Below are 19,548 nucleotides of genomic sequence, written 5' to 3' on the forward strand. Positions count from 1 at the left end.
TCTAGGTAAGTTTCCAGGTTCTCCCAACTCTTAGATTTGGTATTTTCCAATGGCATTGACTGAAAGTGACTTGATTTGTAAGCAGGTGCTCAGCAGATCAATCTATTTTTCCCTGCCTCTGGATCCACCACGTCCAATACCCTAGACTCTGTATTCATAGTAACTTAAATTTAAATTAATTAAAATGAAACAAAATGCAAATTTTAGTTGCACTGTATCAATACCAAATCCCAAGTGCTCAAGAACCACACATTGTACAGGTTTCTGAGTGAGCCACGTGTTGATATTGTTGAGAGTTGACTTTGGCAGCAACAAATATTTCTCAGAGGGTTGCCCTTCTTCTGGTGGCAGTGATGGTGCTTGTGATGGTGATACTGGAGGTGGTGGTGTTGAGCGTGATGAAAGCCATTGAGGACCAGGTCTGGGGACTGATGAGTGCTGGATTTCTCATTGCACCATCTTGAGATCCTTGGCATTGGACTCCCAGATGCATTTCAACTGTACTCAGAATCTCCTGGAGTGGGAGTCAGGGAATCTGATCTTTTGTCTTTGGGAAATTCTTAATTACCCCAAAGTCTGGAAGAAATGTGACAGAGTTAAGCTGTGGTGATATATAACACACTCAAGGAGCGAGAACCTCTGGCTCTCCAAGTTCATTAATCCCGAACACCCCAGCCTATCCTTATCCCACTGCATTAAGCTCTGGCGCTTGGGTGTTCTCCTTTGGGCTAATGTTGGTGCCAAGAGTTTAAAGATTTCCAGCAGTGAATCTTTAAGAATCTTCTTTCATTTACCTTTGTGTTAGATTTCCTTAGAAATTCTTTGAGATGTAACTCCAAATAGATGTGACTGTAGCCAGGTGTGTTTTCTCTTTCCCTTAGGAGATCAGAAGCCTGAAATGTGGTTCTGAGAAGATTGAGAATCTCATTAATCAACACGGGTGGGGATGGTGGGAAAAAAAAGATGACAAGCTTAAAAGATCCATGGAAATTTGTGAAATTCTCTTCAAAGCATGCTGTTGAGTATTCTTGTTTCACACAATCTTTGTTAGAACATGACATTCCTTGGCTCAGAGCTCAGGGTTACAGAGGCCCTCACTGGGCCACAGCCAAGTAAGTCAGACTAGCAGAAGTACGAGAACTTCTGCATCAGAACACACTGTCACTTAGAACATGGGCCTGGAAAGCAGATGCCAAAGGCAGTTCCACTGCAGGGTCCCAAGCTACAGCAGGCCAGACCAGAGAAGTCTAAGATGAGACAAGAGAAACTGACACTTGAGGGACAAGGTGACTAATACAGGCTGAACATTCTGGAAGCTAAGGCAATGCTCACACAGGCAAAACTGCTGCCAGGCCCATGGCAAGTCCTACCGCTGTGATACTGCCCGAGAAAAACATGGAACCTGTTATGGTTTGTGTCTGGATATACCCTCCAAAGCCTCTTGAGGTCATAGGACTTTTTCAAAGGTAGCTGAATCTAGAGTTTGTGATGCTGGGATTAAGGGTGTGTGATTGACTTTCAGTCCACTCACTGATTTGGCATAGTTCTGGCTAGGATTAAGGGTGTGAGTGCTACATCCAACCTCGGGCAGGCAATATGTATAGAATATAAGGGACAGAAAGAGGCTTGTCTCTCCATTTGTTGCTTTTGCTGTTTTCTGCCACCATGAATGGCTACTCATCTACCATGCGCCTCCCTGCCTTGGAGCCAGATGATTATGGACTGAAAACTCTACAAACTGTGAGATAAATAAACCTTTCCCCTTTTAACTTTGGGCATTGGGTATTTTGTGTCAGCAATAAATCTTTCCTTCCTATGAGGATATAGCCAATTACACATTTATGAAACACTAAGTATACACAGAAACATGCATGAATCTTTAGGAGTGAGAGTTGTAAATAAATGAAACAATAGTGTTTCCAGCATTAAAGAAGGTTATGTTCAATTAGAAGCCAAGAGAGCAGCTATGGGAAAAAATAAACATCAATTTATCTATGAATGCAGTACAAAAACATTAATGAGACTAAGGAGAAGGGATCAGTAAATCCAAAATAGAGTTTAATGCTGGTTATATTTTAAAATAAGATTATTAACATCAAAAATTAAAACTTAAATTGCCTAATGTGTATCTAGGAACTGGCAAGGAGCAGTGTGTGTGTGTGTGTGTGTGTGTGTGTGTGTGTGTGTGTACACCCAAAAGGTGAAACATATCCCTGCCTCCCTTTTTTGTCAGGTTTTGCTTCCTTACTGTGGATTTTTTTCGCTCCCATCCTTCTTCCCTCCACCTTTATTCTCCCTTTCCTGTGCTCACTCCAGTACCTATGATTTCACAATGGGAGATATTGAGCACATGTATTTTCTCCTTCTGACTCTACATTCTCTTATTGCCTTGTTCCCTTCTGCTGCTTCCCTCCCATTACCCTGCCAAACCTCAGCTGCACATCTTGCTCCAAGTGTTTGGGACTATTTCCCAGTGTGTGGGAAGGAGAATTCTCATGCCAGCACTCCCATGCCATCTCTGGATCTGAATGAGTTGGCAGCCAAAGAAATACAGGCCACTGTCAGAGCACTCCATGACAGTGACTCACACTTCACCCCCTACTTTTGTCTTCTTTTTGATGACACCAGCAAACAAATCACAGATGCCAAGCACTAGCCCAGGAAAGGATATTAAAGCCCCTGATGCTCTTTCTTCTCTGAACTCATTGCTTCTTTCCCAGGACCCCCTTGGCTGAGGTGGTGATAACTGTCCTTGTGTGAATAAGAGACCAAGGCAGGGCCCAGGGCCCAGAGTGGCCCAGGCTTACCAGTCTACTTGTCCCTTCCCCGGGCCTTCATCCACAGTCTTCCTTAGCATCCTCCTTCAGTCATACTTGTTTATGTTTGATGCAGGCTGCAATGGGGAGCCATGGGCAAAAGAAGTCCTCTGCAAATCTTGCCAGCTTCCTGGAGCATCTGAGAAGTTGTGAAATGTCAGCAGTTATTATGTCATGGTTGCTATGGTCTGGGTAGGTACATCCACTTGACCACACTTTCTGGTGCTGGTGACGTCAAGGATCAGTCCCCAAAAGGCCAGCAGACTTTGCACAAAGGAAAATGTGTTGTGTGGCCTTGACTCCTCCCTGCCTTGGTCATGGGCTGTGAAGTGCGGCCTTGATCTGGCCTTGACAGAGTATAGGCTGGCTTAGGTCATGTTCATCCTGGGAGGCAGTGAGGTGGGAGACTTCAAAGGAAATATCCCACCAAGGGCTATCAGCAGGAGCAGGAGGAAAAAAGCACATTAGCGTCACACTGTTTCCTCTTTTCTCCACACTCTGAATGGCTTTTCACTCAGATGAGACCCACTTGAATGCTACCCAAATGCCTTGGGCAAATATTCCTTTAGTCCTCTTGCATATATCTGTTTGCTTTAGTGGGACAAGGGACAAAGAGCTGCGCATGTATACCCACACAGAGAGAGCTGGGACACTGTTACTTAGCCTGTCTCATCCCCAGGTTCATCATTCAAAAAGTGACAAAAATATCAACATCACAACCCTCCATTAAGATAACTAAATTAGATGAAGCATGCAAAATCCCCACAGGATTGGCAAACTCCTTTCTAATGATAGGGTCCCCTCAAGGCATATGATGTAAACCTTACCTGAGTATATTTGTATCCCCAAACATGGATCCACTAACTACAGAAAATATGAAGATATATTAACTTTGCATCACTGTAAAAAAAAAAGTCTGACTCAAGATATTTGTGAAGTAAGGAGAAGTTTAGTTTGACTCACTGTTCTGGAGATTCAAGTCCAAAATCAGGCAGTTCCACTGGTTTGGAGCTCCTGTAAAGACAGCACTTCACAACAGAAACACATGTCATTGGTTGATTTCTTGACAATAGATACTCTTCCTGGGGTGAGATGGCATTTCAGTGTTGTTTTAATTTGCATCTCTCAAATGTCCAGTGATGTTGAACATTTTTTCATATATTTATTTGCCATTTGTATTTCTTCATCTGAAGAGTGTATATTCAAAAATAGATTGGGTCTTTGAATTTGGGGGTCTGACTTTTCTCAATTCTTTATATATTCTAGGTAGAAGTCCTTTGTCTGAGGGACAATTGACAAAATTTTTTTCCCACTCTGTGGGTTTTCTTTTCACTCTGTTGATGATTTCTTTTGATGTGCAAAAGCTTTTTAATAAAATGAGATGCCAATTGTTGATTCTTTGCAGTATTTCCTGTGAGGCCTGGGTTTTGTTCATGAACTCCCTGCCTACACCAGTGTTTCAAGATTTCTGCCTACTTTCTTTTCCATTAGATTTAGTGGTTCTGTTTTAATATTTAGATCTTTGATCCCTGATAACTTTAGTTTAGTGCATGGTGATAGACATGGGTCTAGTTTTAGTCTTCAGCATGTGGAAAGCCAGTTTTCCCAGAACCATTTATTAAAGAAGCTATCCTCCTTCCAGTGAATGTTTTTGGCCCCTTTGCCAAAGATAAGGTAGCTGAGTGTGTTTGTAACTGTGCATCTTCTAATCTGTTCCACTGATCCTCAAGTCTGGTTTTATTCCACTACCATGCTGATTTTATCATAGTAGCTTTGTAGTATAATTTCAAGTAAGAGATTTTAATGCCCCTGCCTTACTTTTGTTGCCCAGAATTGCTTTTGCTATTCTAGGTCTCTTCTGTTTCCAAATAAATTTTAAGAATATTTTCTCTAGCTTCATGAGATATGCTAATGGTATTTTGATGAATATTGCATTAAATCTGTATAACAGTTTTGGAAGTATGGTCATTTTCACTATGTTGGTTCTTCCTATCCATGAGCAAAGGATATCTTTCCATTTTCTAATATCCTCTTTGATAAAAGGAACCCTTCTCCACTGTTGATGAGAATGCAGACTGGTGCAATCACTATGGAAATCAGTATGGAGATTCCTCAAAAAGCTAGGATTAGAGGTCCTATTTGACCCAGGTATTCCCCTTCTGGGTATCTTCTCAGAAGAATTAAAGACATCATACTACAGCAATGTATGTTCACCCATGTTTATAGCAGCACAATTTGTCACAGTTAGGTCTTGGAAACAATCCAAATGTCCATCAACTGAGCAATGGATAAAAAAAGATGTGTTATTTTTATACAATGGAGTACCATTCATCAATAAAGGATAAATCTGAGACTTTTATAGGTAAATGGATGTAACTTGAGGCCATACTAAGTGAAATAAGTCAGACTTGCCTGTGTAAACACCATATATTCTCCATTGTGTAAGAAACTGTGTGAATAAGGTCTAAAATGTATAATAGATATCTTGAGATGGGATGAAATTATTCAAAGGGAAAGGGGAATTAAGATAGGGGAAAGGGGAAAGGATGGAAGGGAAAAAATAACAAGTCAGTTATACTATTAGTGTCCCTTAGTCCGTTGAAAGGCAAGGTTTGTGCTAATATCGATTGGAGAAAATTTTAATGCCCATATCTTTTACTCTGAATAACTACTTTAAAGATAACAATATGCAATGTATTAATGGTTGTTATTCTCCTAAATTTTGTTTTACCTTTTTCCCATAAAAAATGTGTCAGAGCAAGTGTTCATATCTAGAGTCAGAAAGGAGAGAGAGGGAGAGAGGAAGGGAGAGATGGAGAGAAGGAAAGACAGAGACAGAGAGATAGAGAGACAGAGAAAGGAGGAGGAAGAACAAAAGGGGAGGGGAAGAGGAGGAGAAGAGAGGTAAAGGGGAGAAGGAAAGAAAAAGAGGGAAGATGGAGAGGAGGACAGAAAGGAGAGGAGTGGAGAGAAGAGAAGAAAAGGAGAAAGGGGTTACAAGGGTTCCCTAACTCCTTTTTTCTTTCTTTCTTTCTCGTTTGCTTGCTTTTTCTTATTTATATTTTTTTTGAGACAGAGTCTTGCCATGTAGTTGAGGCTGGCCTTGAACTCATTATGTAGCCCAATTTGGCCTTGAACTCACATCAATCCTCCTACCACAGCCTCCCAAGTGCAAGGATTACCAGTGTGCACCATCACATCCAGCGACCCCATATTTGTCTTTATAACCACCACAAACAACCTGAGGATTTCCCACTAGCTATCACATTTTAAAGGTCCAAACATCCCAATACCACCATCCTAGGGACCAAGCCATTATATATGGACCTTTGGGGGACATTCATCCAAATCATGGTCAAAAAGCACAGGAATTTTCTTCCTTTTAATTTCTTGTCAGCATAGAAACAAGAATATCTGCCCTCTCCAATGTACTAACTAACAAAATGCTACTGGTGAAAGAGTGGATCTTCATGGAGAAACAATGTCCACCCTTGTGAGAGTGTCAATCAGTACTAGAGAAACAGGGCTCTGTGTGAGCAGACCCATGCCAGAGGAGCAGTGTCCCCCCCGCCAAGGGATACAACATGGGGAAGCAGAGGCAAATACTAACCAAACCACCCAATGCTGAGCAAGGACAACACTCAGGGAGAGAAGGGAGCAACCAGACCCCAGAACTGTTGACATTTAGCCCAATACCCCACTTGAACCTCCATCTAGCAGAGAACAGAGGGCTGATCATGTTCCCCATCCTCCAGTGGAAGCAAGGACATACCTTGGCTTGAACAGTAATCATGCAGAGGGGCCTCTAGTATAAGGAGGGAACCTCAAAGATTCATAGGCCCTGAGGCCAGGCATAGAAAACTGTGACTGGCTGGAGTCCAAGATTGCATTCAATAATACATTAATTTGTTTTTCGATTTAATTTTTATGTTGTGCATTATTTCTTTACTTTCTTCCATTTCTTTCTCTTAGTTTCTTTTCTTTTCTTTTCTTTTTTCTTTTTTTTCTTTTTGGCCTTAAGTCTTTCCATTCTCTTTGTTTCTCTTCCTTCTCTGGTTTTTGCTGTTCATCTTTTTTCTTCTTGTTTGTGTTTTCTTTCCAGCAATTTTTCTCTGTTACTATTAATTTTCTTTTGCTTCTCAATAGGACCCCCACCTTACTTTTCTCTCGTTCTCAGTAATCCCACTGGTTACTTTTTCAAATGTTGGTTTTGTCTTTCTCCAGTTCTCAACCCTCTCCATCTTTAGCAGTATAACTACTCAACTTTATCAATCTCTAGATAAATAGTTAACTTTACACTATTGCTTTTGACTACTGTGCTACAGTTAGTAGAAGTAAAGTTCCATTTAGTGGATATTTACTGTAGGTCAGTATTTGGTTTGTCTTAGATCTATAATTATAGATCTCTTTCCTGTAGATAAAGATGGTACTTTACTCATCCTTAGAGTTTATCAATTTGCAGATTGTATTTAATGCAATAATTAATGTTGATTTTATTACTATAGCAAAGCTGTTATGACTATCACTATTAATTGGTTTTCTTGAGATTTCAATGTCTAGATTGCCTGGGGGAGGGGCTGGGGATTTAGCTCAGCGGCAAAAGCGCCTGCCTGGCAAGTGCAAGGTCGTGAGTTCGGTTCCTGGTACCGGAGAAAAACCAAAAAAAAAAAAAAAAGAAAAAAAAAGATTGCCTGGGGGACATTAACAATACTGTGGCCCCTTTCAGAAGAATTGATTACTGGGCCAAATATGCTGCAAACTCCTATCTCAAATAAATGGAAATGGTTGGATCTTGGAACAGAGGTAAAGACCAATAGTTAGCTATGCTCAGAGGAAACCACTGAAAAGTAGATATTAACTACAGAGGTCTCCATACTAGAAACAAAACTTTCCATTACAATAAACTCACAAGCCTCAACATAACATGAACAAACAAAAACAGAAACATGACAAGACAAGCTAACATAATGTCTCCCAAAACTCCCAGCGTTCCCAAAGCTGATTCATGGGGCAATGAATGGGAGGAAACCAAATACCTTACACTTAAATTATTCAAAACAGTATCTGGGGAGCTACCAAGACAGCTGAATAAGGCAGTTGGCAAGCTCACAGAAAATATAAGCAATAAGTTATTGGGCCAATTAAACAAAATCATCAGTGAGTCTAAAGAACATTAATAAAAAGATAGAAGAGCTGAACAAAATTATGCAAAACATGTATGACCAATATAGAAAAGAATTAGAGTTCATGAAAGGACTTCAAATAGAAATGCAGGAGATTAAAAATTCTATTGAAAGTATGGGCAGCAGAAGTGACCAATGGGCAGACAGAGTCTCAGAAGTAGAAGACAGGGAGGGCTGTTGCCAGTGACCAATTAATGAAAGATACCTTAAAAATGACAAGGCAGTATGAAAAATGGACCCAACATCTCCTAAACAATGCACAGAAAACTAATTTAAGACTAATGGGAATTAGTGAAAAAGTTGAAGATAGCACAAATGGCATTAAAAATCTGTTGACTAAAATAACAGCTCAAAACTTTCCAAATAAGGTATAAAAACTTAACAAATAGATAAATGAGGCATATCAAACCTCAAATAGCCATGATCAGAAAGAACCTCTCCACAGCTCATCATAGCCAAAATTCAGGAAGTTGAACACTAAGTCAGAACCTTAAAAGTCATTAGAGAAAAGTAATGTTGTCAGGATATTGTCCAATGTCAGGCTGGACTTAAACTCACTTTGTAGCCCAGGCTTGCCTCAAACTCACAGTGCTCCTCCTGTCTCAGCCTCTCAAGTGCTGAGATTACAGGCTCAGGAATTTCTTTAGGTGCTCTGTATCATGAAAATATTTTACTTCTCCATCAACATTGAAAGATAGTTTTGCAGGATATGTGAGCCTGGGTTGGAAATAGTTCTTTTAGGTTTGAAACACTTCACTCCAAGCTCTCTTGTCCTTTAAAATTTGTGTTGAGAAGTCTGCTGTAATTCTGATGAATTTTCCTTTATAAGTTCAGGCTGATCTTGAACTCACTTTGTAGCCCAAGCTGGCCTCAAATTCACAATGATTTTCCTGCCTCTGCCTCCCAAATGCTGGGATTACAGGTGTGCACTACCATGCCTGGCAATAACATACTCTTAACTAAATAATGGGTTACAGAAGAAATCAAGGAAGAACTAAAATACTTTGTAGAACTAAATGTTAAAATGGGGGCTGGGGATTTAGCTCAGCAGCACAGCACCCACCTGGCAAGTGCGAGGTCATGAGTTCAATTCCCGGTACCAGAAAAAAAAAAAATCAAGTTCTAAATGTTAAAATGCCACTACAACACACCAGCACTTATGGGACATCATGAAAGCAGTCCTAAGAAGGAAGTTTATAGCTATCAATTTGTAAAGCAGAGTGATCCCAAATAAACAACTTAATGATGCACCTCAAGGTCCTAGAAAATCAAGAACAATCCTAACTCAAATCTAGTACAAGGAAGGAAGTTATAAATATCAGAAAGATATCAATAAAATTGAGACCAAGAAAAAAATACAAAGAACAAATGAATCTAAGACTTGGTAATTTGAAAAAATAAACAGAATAGACAAACCCTTAGCCAATCTAATGACAATAAAAAAGTGAGAAAAAACCCAAATGAATGGAATTAGAAATGAAAAAGGTGAAATCATAGTGGACACTGCTAAAATTAAAAAAAAAAAAACTTTATAAACAAATGCTTCGCAAACCTGTGTGCCAATAAATTGGAGAATCAAAATAAATGGTAGATTTTTTAGATATACAAGAGTTACCAAAATTGAACCAAGATTTTAAAACCCTACATCACCCAATAAGAAGGAATTAAATAGAAACAATAATAAATAACCTGCCAACTAAAAAAACAATTCTACAAAAATTTTAGGGAGATGGGTGTGGTGGCACACACCTATAATCCCAGCACTGGGGAGGCTGACACAGGAGGATTGCTGTGAGTTTAAGTCCTGCCTGGGCTACAAAGTGACTTTGAGGCCAACCAGAACTGTATAGCAAAACTTTGCCTCAAAAAGACAAAAAAAAAAAAAAAAAAATGTTTTTTCAGGGAAATTCTAATACCAATTCTCCTCAATCATTTTAATGAAATTGAAAGGGAAGTAGTACTCCAAAAGGCATTCCTGGAAGCTACCATTACCCTGTTCCAAAACCACAAAAGGATTCAACCAATAAAGAGAATCATAGACCAACCCAAAGAGAATCATAGGCCAATCCAAAAAGAACCATAGACCAATCTCTTTAAAGAATAGATGCAAAATTCCCCAACAAGATACTGGCAAACAGAATGCAATGAAGCATCAAAAAGGTAATACATCACAACCAACTAGGCTTCACTGCAGGGATTCAAGGACATGTCAACATACACAAATCAATAAATATAATATACCACATAAACAAAAGCAAGGACAAAAATTACATCATCATCACAATAGATGCAGAAAAAGCCTTTGACAAAATCCAACTTTCTTTCATGACAAAAAGCCTGAAGGTACCAAAAGACTTTATTTCAATCTGATAAATGCCATTTATGACAAACCTCCTGCCAACATCAGCTAAAATGTGAAAAAGTGGAAAGCTTTCCCTCTAAAGCTAGGAATAAGAGAAGGCTATTTATGATCACCACTCTTATTCACCATAGTACTCAAAAATAATAGCAAAAGCAGTTAGGTGAGAAAAAGAAAAGTGATATGAATAGGAAAGGAAGAAGTCGTATTATCATCATTTGCATAGAAGGTTTCAAAAAATCCACAAAAATAATCTCAGAACTAATAACCAAATTTAGCAATGTAGCAGGATACAAAATCTCATGGAAACTACTAAGAAGCAGCCCAAATCAGGATTTAAATTAACCAATTGGCTTTTCATGTTTACTTGTGAATCTGTCTAAGGCCTAGGCCATTTGTCTGGAGATGGGTAGTCATAGTAAGTGAACCTCTGTGAGTCACTGATCCCTACTGAGGCTTGTAATGGTGAGTAAAGCTGTGAAGCCTCAAAGCCTAAGACAAAGTCATAGCCAAGGACACCTGGATCCAACCTCAACTACATAAAGACTGTAGCCTCATGTGTCTCACTCCTGGGTGGATTAACTTAATACCTTACTTGGAGAAGTCCTTGAGTGGTTCTGTCCTTCTTGAGTACTCCTCTCCCTTCTTCTGATAACTAAATAAACATGGGCCACCCAGAGAAGGTCATGGTCTTAGCCCCAAGAGAATCTCAAATTCTGTAGCGGGTTTTGCTCCTCCTGGAGCCCAGAAATCATTCTATTTGTCTCTTTTATTTAGCCTTCACCATATACTCATTTGGGAAATTGTGGACCTGGTCAGCCCACAATAACTAAGGGATATTATTAACTCAATAAAAATCAACACACAAAGATCAGTAATGTTCCTGCACACTAATAATGAACCTATTGAGAAAGAAACTAGAAAATGTACTTTTAATAATATTACCAAGAAAATTTCAATACTTAGAAATTAACTTAACTAGGAAGAGGATGATGTCTATAACAAAAACTAGAGTACTCTGAAAAATGAAATCAAAGAGGACATCAGAAAATGGAATTATATCCCTTGTTCTTGGATAGGTAGAACCAATAGAGTCAAAATGGCCATATGTCCAAAACTGATATACAGCCAGGCATGGTGGCACATGCCTGTAATCCCAGAATCCAGGAGCCTGAAGCAGGAGGACCACTGTGAGTTCAAGGTCAACCTGGGTTACAAAGTGAGTTCAAGGCCAGCCTGAATTGCATAGTGAGACCCTGTCTCAAGAAGACAAAAAAAAAAAAAATTGATATACAGATTTAATGCAATCCCAATCAAAACTCCAACAGCATTCTTCACAGAAATGGAGAAAATAATTCTAAAATTCATATGGAACCTCAAGAGATCCAGAATAGATCAAAGCAATCCTTGGTAAAAGTGCAAGTGAGAGGCATCACCATCCTGGACCTGACGTGATATTACAAAGTTACAGTTATAAAAGCAGCAAGGTACTGGCGCAAAAACAGACATGAGGATCAGTGAAACAGAATAAAAGACACAGAAACAACCCCAAGTACATTGAACTGTTTGATCTTTGACAAAGAGACCAAAAATACACACTGGAGGAAAGACAATCTTTTTATTAAATATGTTGAGAAACCTGGCTATATGTATGCAGAAGATTAAATCTAGACCCATATCTCTCACCACATATTAAACTAAAATCAAAAGGGATCAAAAACTAAATGTCAAAACAGAAACACTTAACCTGCTCAAAGACAAGACAGGCAAAAGTCATAGGCACTGGCAAGGACTGTTTGAACAGAATGCAAGTTGCACAGGAAATAGTTCCAAGGATCAATAAATGAGATTATATCAAATTTTAAAAAAACTTCTGCATGCAAAAGAAATAATGAACAGAGTTAAAAGGAAATTTACTGAATGGAAAAATAATTTTGCCAGTGAGTCCAAAATGCAAATCTAGACTATATAAAGAGCTCAAAAAAGTGACCCCCACAAATAAAAAAACCAATCAAAAAATGGGTGACTGAAATTAATGAACACTTCAGAGGAGAAATACAAATAACAATAAATACGTAAAGAAATACTCAACATCTCTGACCATTAAAAAATGCAAATTAAAACAACACTATGATTCCACCTTACTTCAGAAAAAATGGCCATCATCAAGACATCAAGTAATAACAAATGCAGGAGTGGCAGCAGAGGAAATAAAAATCCTTCTACACTGTTGGGAATGTAAACTAGTACCACCACTCTGGACATCAGTGTGAAGATTCCTTTTAAAAAAATGAAAATAGAAATTCCATCTGACCCAGCTATTCCTTTTTTACATATCTTCTCAAAAAAGTTAAAGATATTACGTAACAGTGATACATGTATACCCATATTTAAGGCAGCACAATTCATAAAAGCTAAATCTTGGAAGCAGGCTATCTTGGTTACTTTTCTCTTGTTGCTCAGACAAAATACCCGATGCCCAAAATTAAGGAAGGAAAGGTTTATTTAGCTCCCAGTTTGTGGAGGTTTCAGTCCATACTCAGCTGGTTCCAAGGCAGGGAGGCAGGGCACAGGGGCAACAGTTTCAGGCAGCAGGAGACAGCAAAAGCAACAAGAGCAAAAGGGGGAAACAAGCCTCTTTTCCTCTCTTATGTTGTATTCTGGCTATCCACCCATGCCCACACCATCTCTGTGCCCTCCTCTTCCACACACTGAGAATGTGGACAAAGTAAGGACCCTAGCCTCCTGCTGAATCACTTAGTTAACCTTCTAAACTTCTCACATTGACACAATGACACAATGAACAACATCCTAGAGCCATAAGGGCATGTCCTTTTCACCCCAGGATGTAGAACTGCTGAGTCACTTAGCCAAACCTCTAGATTCCCCAAGTTGACACAATGTATCAACCATAACAGATAGATAATAGGTAGGAAGTAGGGAAATAGATCTTTCTCAAACGGGGAGGAGGTCAAGAAATGGAGGGGAGTGGGAGGAAGGGAAGGGACAGGGGATACATAAAAGGGACTTGGGACGTGTTATGTATATGTACCAACTCTACACAGGAATGTTAACATTATGCACTGAAAACATGAACAAAAAAGAGAGAAAAGAGCTAGGGGATCAAGAGATGGCTGGAGAAGACAGGGAACGAAGAAAAAGGTGATGAAAAGAAATTAAGCTGTGTTATATACATGTACCAACTTCCCACAAGGAATGTAAACATTATGTACTACACACATGAGCTAATAAAATTAAGTTAAATTTTAAACAAGAAAAAGAAAACTATATTACCTCCTTAACAACTTTCCTTGGCATCTCCCTAAGGAATAACAGAGGGTCAGCTTACTAATGTAGGTAGGAGATTCTATTTGGCTGTGGGAGACCCAACAGGAAGATTAAGCCCAGCTGGCCTTTTCTGTGAGCTCTAGAGAGAAAGGCAGCATAAGTCCGTGCTGACACATTTCAGGGAAAATTAATAAATGCAGCTGGATCCTGTTGCTCTCTCCAATATGCTCCATGGATGGTTGGAGACAGATGAATCCTATTTTACTGCTTGTGCCCACTCTGAGTGAATCACTCAGTGTGCACCAGTCTCTTGGGGCTCTTTGTTGAAGGGAGACAGGAGGCCCAGGTCCCCCACATTTTAACCTATTCTGTGTCTCTTTTTGCTTCCTCTTTGCTGGCCCTTGGCCATGTACAAGTTCGCAGGTTGGGCCCCTGCAATGGACTACTTCCCTCCACTAGAGGCATGTATTCAGTGGATTGCTTTGCCCCTGGAGGACCTCTGACTTGTTCCTTTGATGTTATGAATTCTAGATTATGAGTCCAAAAAAATAGTGGAGAAAAGCTTGCTCCAAAATATAAGAAGGCCTGTGAGCTCACCATTTCCACCACAAAGATCAAAGTGTAAAGTTCTCTGCCTTCCTCCCCTCCATCTGCTTTAATATCTCTCTTAAACCAAGATCAGTTAAGAATATTCTACTTCCATGAATTCCTGAGCATGGGGAACTGGACCATCCTAAGATGCCAGCGGACAGACAGAGAGACTCACTAATGAGACTCCAACTGTACTTATGTCTTACCTGTATTGACTCTCACAATTAACTTACCATGTCCACCAACCAAAAGTGGAGGATGGTGACTTCTGCTAATACTCTACTCTTCCCCTCTCAGAACACCACTAAAAATGCTACTAATGAGGTTATTATTTTAAGTCACAAATCTAAAAAGTTTCTTGTTATGAAAGAAGGCATCATGAGCAAAAAGAAAAAAGACAAAAACACATGAATGTATTCTATTACAGTTTGGGTACTGTTTGAGTGGCCCCAAGGGCTTACATGCAAGAAGAATGGTCCTTAGTGTGGCAATGTTGAGAGATGCCAAGGACACTTTAATGGGTGAAGCCCAGTGGAAGGTGACTGAATCATTGGGGACATCACCCCTGTGAAGGTACTAATACAGTTCTCACTGGACCCCAGTTTATTCCCAAGACAGTGAGTTATTATCAAAAGAGAGCAGATTCCTCTGAGTTCTCTGGCTTCCTGTTTCCACATGTGATCTTCCTCTTTTATGCTTTCCTGCCATGCCATTCACCATAACGTGGCATAGTCATGGGGTCCTCCTGAGCCAGTAACATATTTGGTCTTCTATCTTTCAGAGCTGTAAGTTAAACAAACTTCTTCTCTTTCTGAGTTACCCAGCCTCAGGTATCTTGCAATAGCAATAGCAAATGAACTTATACAAGTACGTAAGGCAATTTGACTTGCAGCAAGAAATCCTCACAAGGTTTAGAAATTAGCAGGCATAAGTACCTCTAGAATTAGTGGCTGAATGTAATAGCTGAAATAAGTAGGAATAGTTGAAAATATGTTTTACAATGAGACTGCCAAAGCCTCTCCTAACAATTTCTCTGCAATTTGTTGCTTTTCTCGTTAAAAAAAAAAAAAAAACCTCATTGATCTATAGGTCTCTGTGAATCTTTAAACTATGTAATATATTCTTTATTTTTTTTTTCTTAATGAAAGGAGAGAAGGAAGGTGGTAAGAAGGGATCCTCTGCTGATGAGCATGTTGATGAGCATGAGTAATTTCTCATCTTCCTTTCTTCTCTGGATCTGGTCTTTTTAGATTCAATACACTGTCAGTACAAAGTCTCAGTGGGACCCTTCCAATGGGTGGGAAAACCCCATGGTGAGGACAGCTGAGTGCTGTGGTGCCTGACTCAGTAGCCTGGCTTTAGTTTATAGCATTTATACAGGATCACCTAGCTACTCCTCATCTTCCCTCCTCCTGCCAGGCCACAGGCCCTACTGGAGACCTGACCCTCCAGGCTAATGTCCCTCTAGCCAGCACAGCTGACTTCCATATATCCAGCAAAGGCTGAGGTCATGCCTTTAGCTCTACTTTGGTCCTGGGGGAGGAAGTCCTTTCCCACACTGGCCCAGGGCCTCGTTGCAATCAAACCCTCCTCAATTACATTCCATACCACCTACACACAGACAGCCCATGTTTCTCTCTCCTTTTTGCTCATTTTTATCAAAATTCTTCCTGCCTAGTCCACCCCATTTCCCATTCCCAGGAAATCATTCTGAGTTAGCCATATATGCTCACTTTCTCCGGGCATATTCTCTTTTTCAAAACAATATCCTCCAGCTCTACGTAGTATAAAATTTATGTTGGGGTTCTTCTCCCAAACTGTCAAATCTCTCCTTTTTTAAGTTCAAGATAGTAATTTGGTTCTGGAATTTTTAATTTAAAAATTATAGCTCATTATTCTATCAGGATTTTTGTCTCATTATAAACCCCTGGTTGCTCCGCTGAAATATAGCCACCATCTGTGGCAGGAGAGAAAGTTCTCAGTGGTCTCTAGAAGTACAGTAACTTGAACCAGGAAATTTGTGGTCATTTCATTTATGGGAACTGCAGGATTTCTGGGAAGTCCTGACTCCTGATCTCATGTCTTTGTCTCTAGTCTGTACTCTATGTGAGCATCTGAAGATCACTAAGGATACAGATCATGAGTCCACACCTATTTTCCTTCTCTTGGCTCTGAAGCAGCTTTACTAAAAACAGTTCCCTACAATACTACACAGTCATTAACACTGTGTGCTCCAGGATGTTGAATCGTGGATCAACTTGAAGACATTAGTTAGCTTCCCTCATCTAGTTAGTTTACTCATCTAGGGATAACCCTGTAAGTTTTTATACTAAGTAATACAGGTATGTGCTTAGAATGGCGCTTACACATAGTAAATGCTCAACAAATTCTATGAGCAGTGGTCCCTCCTGCCCTTCAAAAAGAACTCACCCTGCCCCCAGGTTAACCACTCCCCTCTGTTGACCAGTGTCCCTAGTACAACCACATTGTAGGGCATGGTGGTGAATGCCTAGAATCGCAGAACTTGGGAGGATAAGGCAGGAGAATTGCTCTGAATTTGAGTCCAGCCTGGGATCCTGACTCAAAACAAAGCAAACAAAACAAAACTACTATAATCACTATTGTTGTCTTTATTGCCCTGTAGTCTACCTCACCCCACCACCACTGGACAGTGGTCTCTTGAGGACAGGAGTTGCACCTTCCTCACTGTTATATTCCCTATCCCCTGGCACAGAGATTAGCATTTTGTAGGTATTCTGCAAGCTTTTGTGGAATAAGTACCTTTCCGAGGAGACCAAATGGCAGGCAGTTTTGAGCTACTCAGCAGCTTTGGCCAGGGTGACTGAAGCAATGTGAAATGGCCCTGCTTCACTTTCCTCCCTCAGAAACCAGGAAAGGAGACTCTGACTAACCACACCAACTACACACCAGTGAAATTTCCTCACATGGTTTCAGCATCTTCCTCCTCTTCAGGGAGGAAAGAGAGATCCTGGAAGACGAAGGGAGAAGTGGAGTGAATACACAAGGCTGATCCCAATCTGCAAGGGAGGCAGTTCCATTGTTTCGTGTTCTGTGACCTTTTCAAGATGTCATTTTTCAGGTCTTCCCAGCAAGGGCACCCTGCCTCCCCCAAACTTCCTTTGCATTGTGATACCATCCCAGAGTCTGTTGACAACAAAGTTTGTTTATAAGTACTATGGCAACCCCAGGAGTCCTGGCAAGTCTAAAATGCATTGCCAGTAAATAAAGCACAAGGCTGGAACCATGGAAGACCTCCGAATTCTTAGCGGTGCTGACAGGGCTGTCAAAGCAAGCGTTCTCTGTTTCTGAGCAAGCATTTCAGGGACATTGACAGTCTCACATCCTTATCTTAAGTAAGGGATGTTTAAAAATAATTCTTCTTGCCAGAAACCCCATTAGAGGTTAGCTCCAGAGCTTCAAATGAGGTGATTTTCAACTTTCTTTTTGATGTTGTTGTTATAATGAGACAATACATCCAATGTGGTTTTCAGTATATCTGTATCCTCATCTCTTTACCTGCTTCATGTTTGCAGAGCCTGAGATTAGGACTCAAGTACAAGGCGTTTGGAAAAGGTAATTCTAAGAAACACTAGAAGAAAGGAGAAGTGATGATTGAGGAAAGAAAAGACAGAGAATAAATAGTGTAGGGCAAAGCCACTTTTTTCTATGAGTAACTGTAGCTAAGCCCGCTTTGTAGTAGCCCATTACGGTAGGTGTTTTGAAGTTAGCAAACCCAAGTGGAAAGGGAGCTGAAGGCCTTTCATCATCACTGAGTGAGGATGGCTGGCTGCTGGAGACAGAGGTAATCCTCAGATACTTCTCACCTGCTGAGAGAAAGCCCCAGAAAGTGAGAAGTCTGACACACAATGACAAGGCCAGCAAGGATATGGACAGGACACTGGTACGGAAACCCTAAAGGATCCTCCTCAGCTCTATGCCGAAGAATAGGCTATTTTGCCCTTTGTACCTGTGCATTTTGGTTTTCTTTTCTCAGGCAGAATGGCTGTTGGTGAGGCATACATAAGATTTGTCCTTATCAACAATTCCTTTCACACTAACTGAGGGTCACATCTGGCATAGATGCAGCATTCACATGAGGGTAGAAAGAGATCTTGCTAACCATCCATTTCACATACTTCCACCCTTTATTTCAAAGCTCTTCATGTAACTCAATATAATTGGCTTGCTCTATGGAATCTTTGGTTGTCCAAGTTGAATATCCCCAGCTACCTTAGTGTGTATAATGTAGTACCTTTCGGACCACAGAACTGTCACACTGTAATTGCCACTCTGAGGTCTCCTGTGAATCCCTTGACATGAGGCTGTGTGGCTTGCTTTAAATGGAGAGGAAGAGGCCACGAGCCAAGGCCTCCGGAAGCTACAAGGAGGGAAACACAGCAGCTGCTCCCTTTATAAGAAGGAAGAAAGTTCTCAAGTCAATACCTTCAGCTTCTTAAGAAACTGAAAAAGAAAAGAACAAATTAAGCCAAAGAAGGAAAGCCAAAAGAAATAGTAATAGATATCAGAGCAAAAATCAACAAATAGACAACAGAAAGACAATAGAGAACATCAATGAAGGCAAAAGCTCCTTGTTTAGGATTACTATAATAGATGAATAAATAGTAAAATTGATGAATCCCTGTCCAGAAAGATTAGGGGGAATTAGAGAAAGCAAATAATATTAACATTAGGAATAAAAGAGTTAACTATATTTCAAATTCTACAGGTACTAAAAGAATAATAAGGAAATATTTTGAGCAACTTTGTGCCAATAAATTTCGATAACCTCGATAAAATGGACCAATTCTTTAAAAGATACAAACTAATATAGGTCACTCAACATAAATGAATCTCAAAGTAATTATGCAAGTAAGTAAAAAGAGTCAGTTGAAAAAAGAGTATACATTGTATGATTGCATTCCTATAAGCTTCTAGAAAATGACCACTGACTTATTACGAGAAGATCAGTGGTTGTGTAGGGATGGTGAAGATGGGGTCAGGACAGGGCAGGAATAGGGCAGAGCAACGGGTGATAAAGGGGGTAAGAAGAGTCCTTGGGGAGAAAAGGAATGAATGTGTCCATTATCCTGATCATAGTGATGACTTCAGTGGGGACTACATATATCGAAACACATTAAATTATACATTTTTAAATAAGTGCAATTTATTTTACATCAATTATATCTCAACAAAGTTGGTTTGTTTATTTTTTATTTCGGTTTGGAAGGCTGTTCTACAAAGCATGACTCTTACCTGTTTTTTTTTTTTTTTTTTTTTTTTTTTTTTTTTT

The 19,548-nt window shown here is 39.9% G+C and overlaps 1 long non-coding RNA gene across 1 annotated transcript; it reads right to left on the reverse strand.

Moving 5' to 3' along the window:
- Nucleotides 1–219: 219 nt before the first annotated feature.
- Nucleotides 220–2,923, reverse strand: LOC102012454. The gene is made up of 3 exons (XR_261214.2): nucleotides 2,808–2,923; nucleotides 795–906; nucleotides 220–576 (listed from the first exon to the last, which is right to left on the reverse strand). It is a non-coding gene; the product is annotated as an uncharacterized LOC102012454 (long non-coding RNA).
- Between the last annotated feature and the right edge of the window lie 16,625 nt (nucleotides 2,924–19,548).

Source organism: Chinchilla lanigera, unplaced genomic scaffold (assembly GCF_000276665.1).
Source record: "Chinchilla lanigera isolate Chin_1 unplaced genomic scaffold, ChiLan1.0 scaffold00025, whole genome shotgun sequence".
Classification (NCBI taxonomy): Eukaryota; Metazoa; Chordata; class Mammalia; order Rodentia; family Chinchillidae; genus Chinchilla; species Chinchilla lanigera.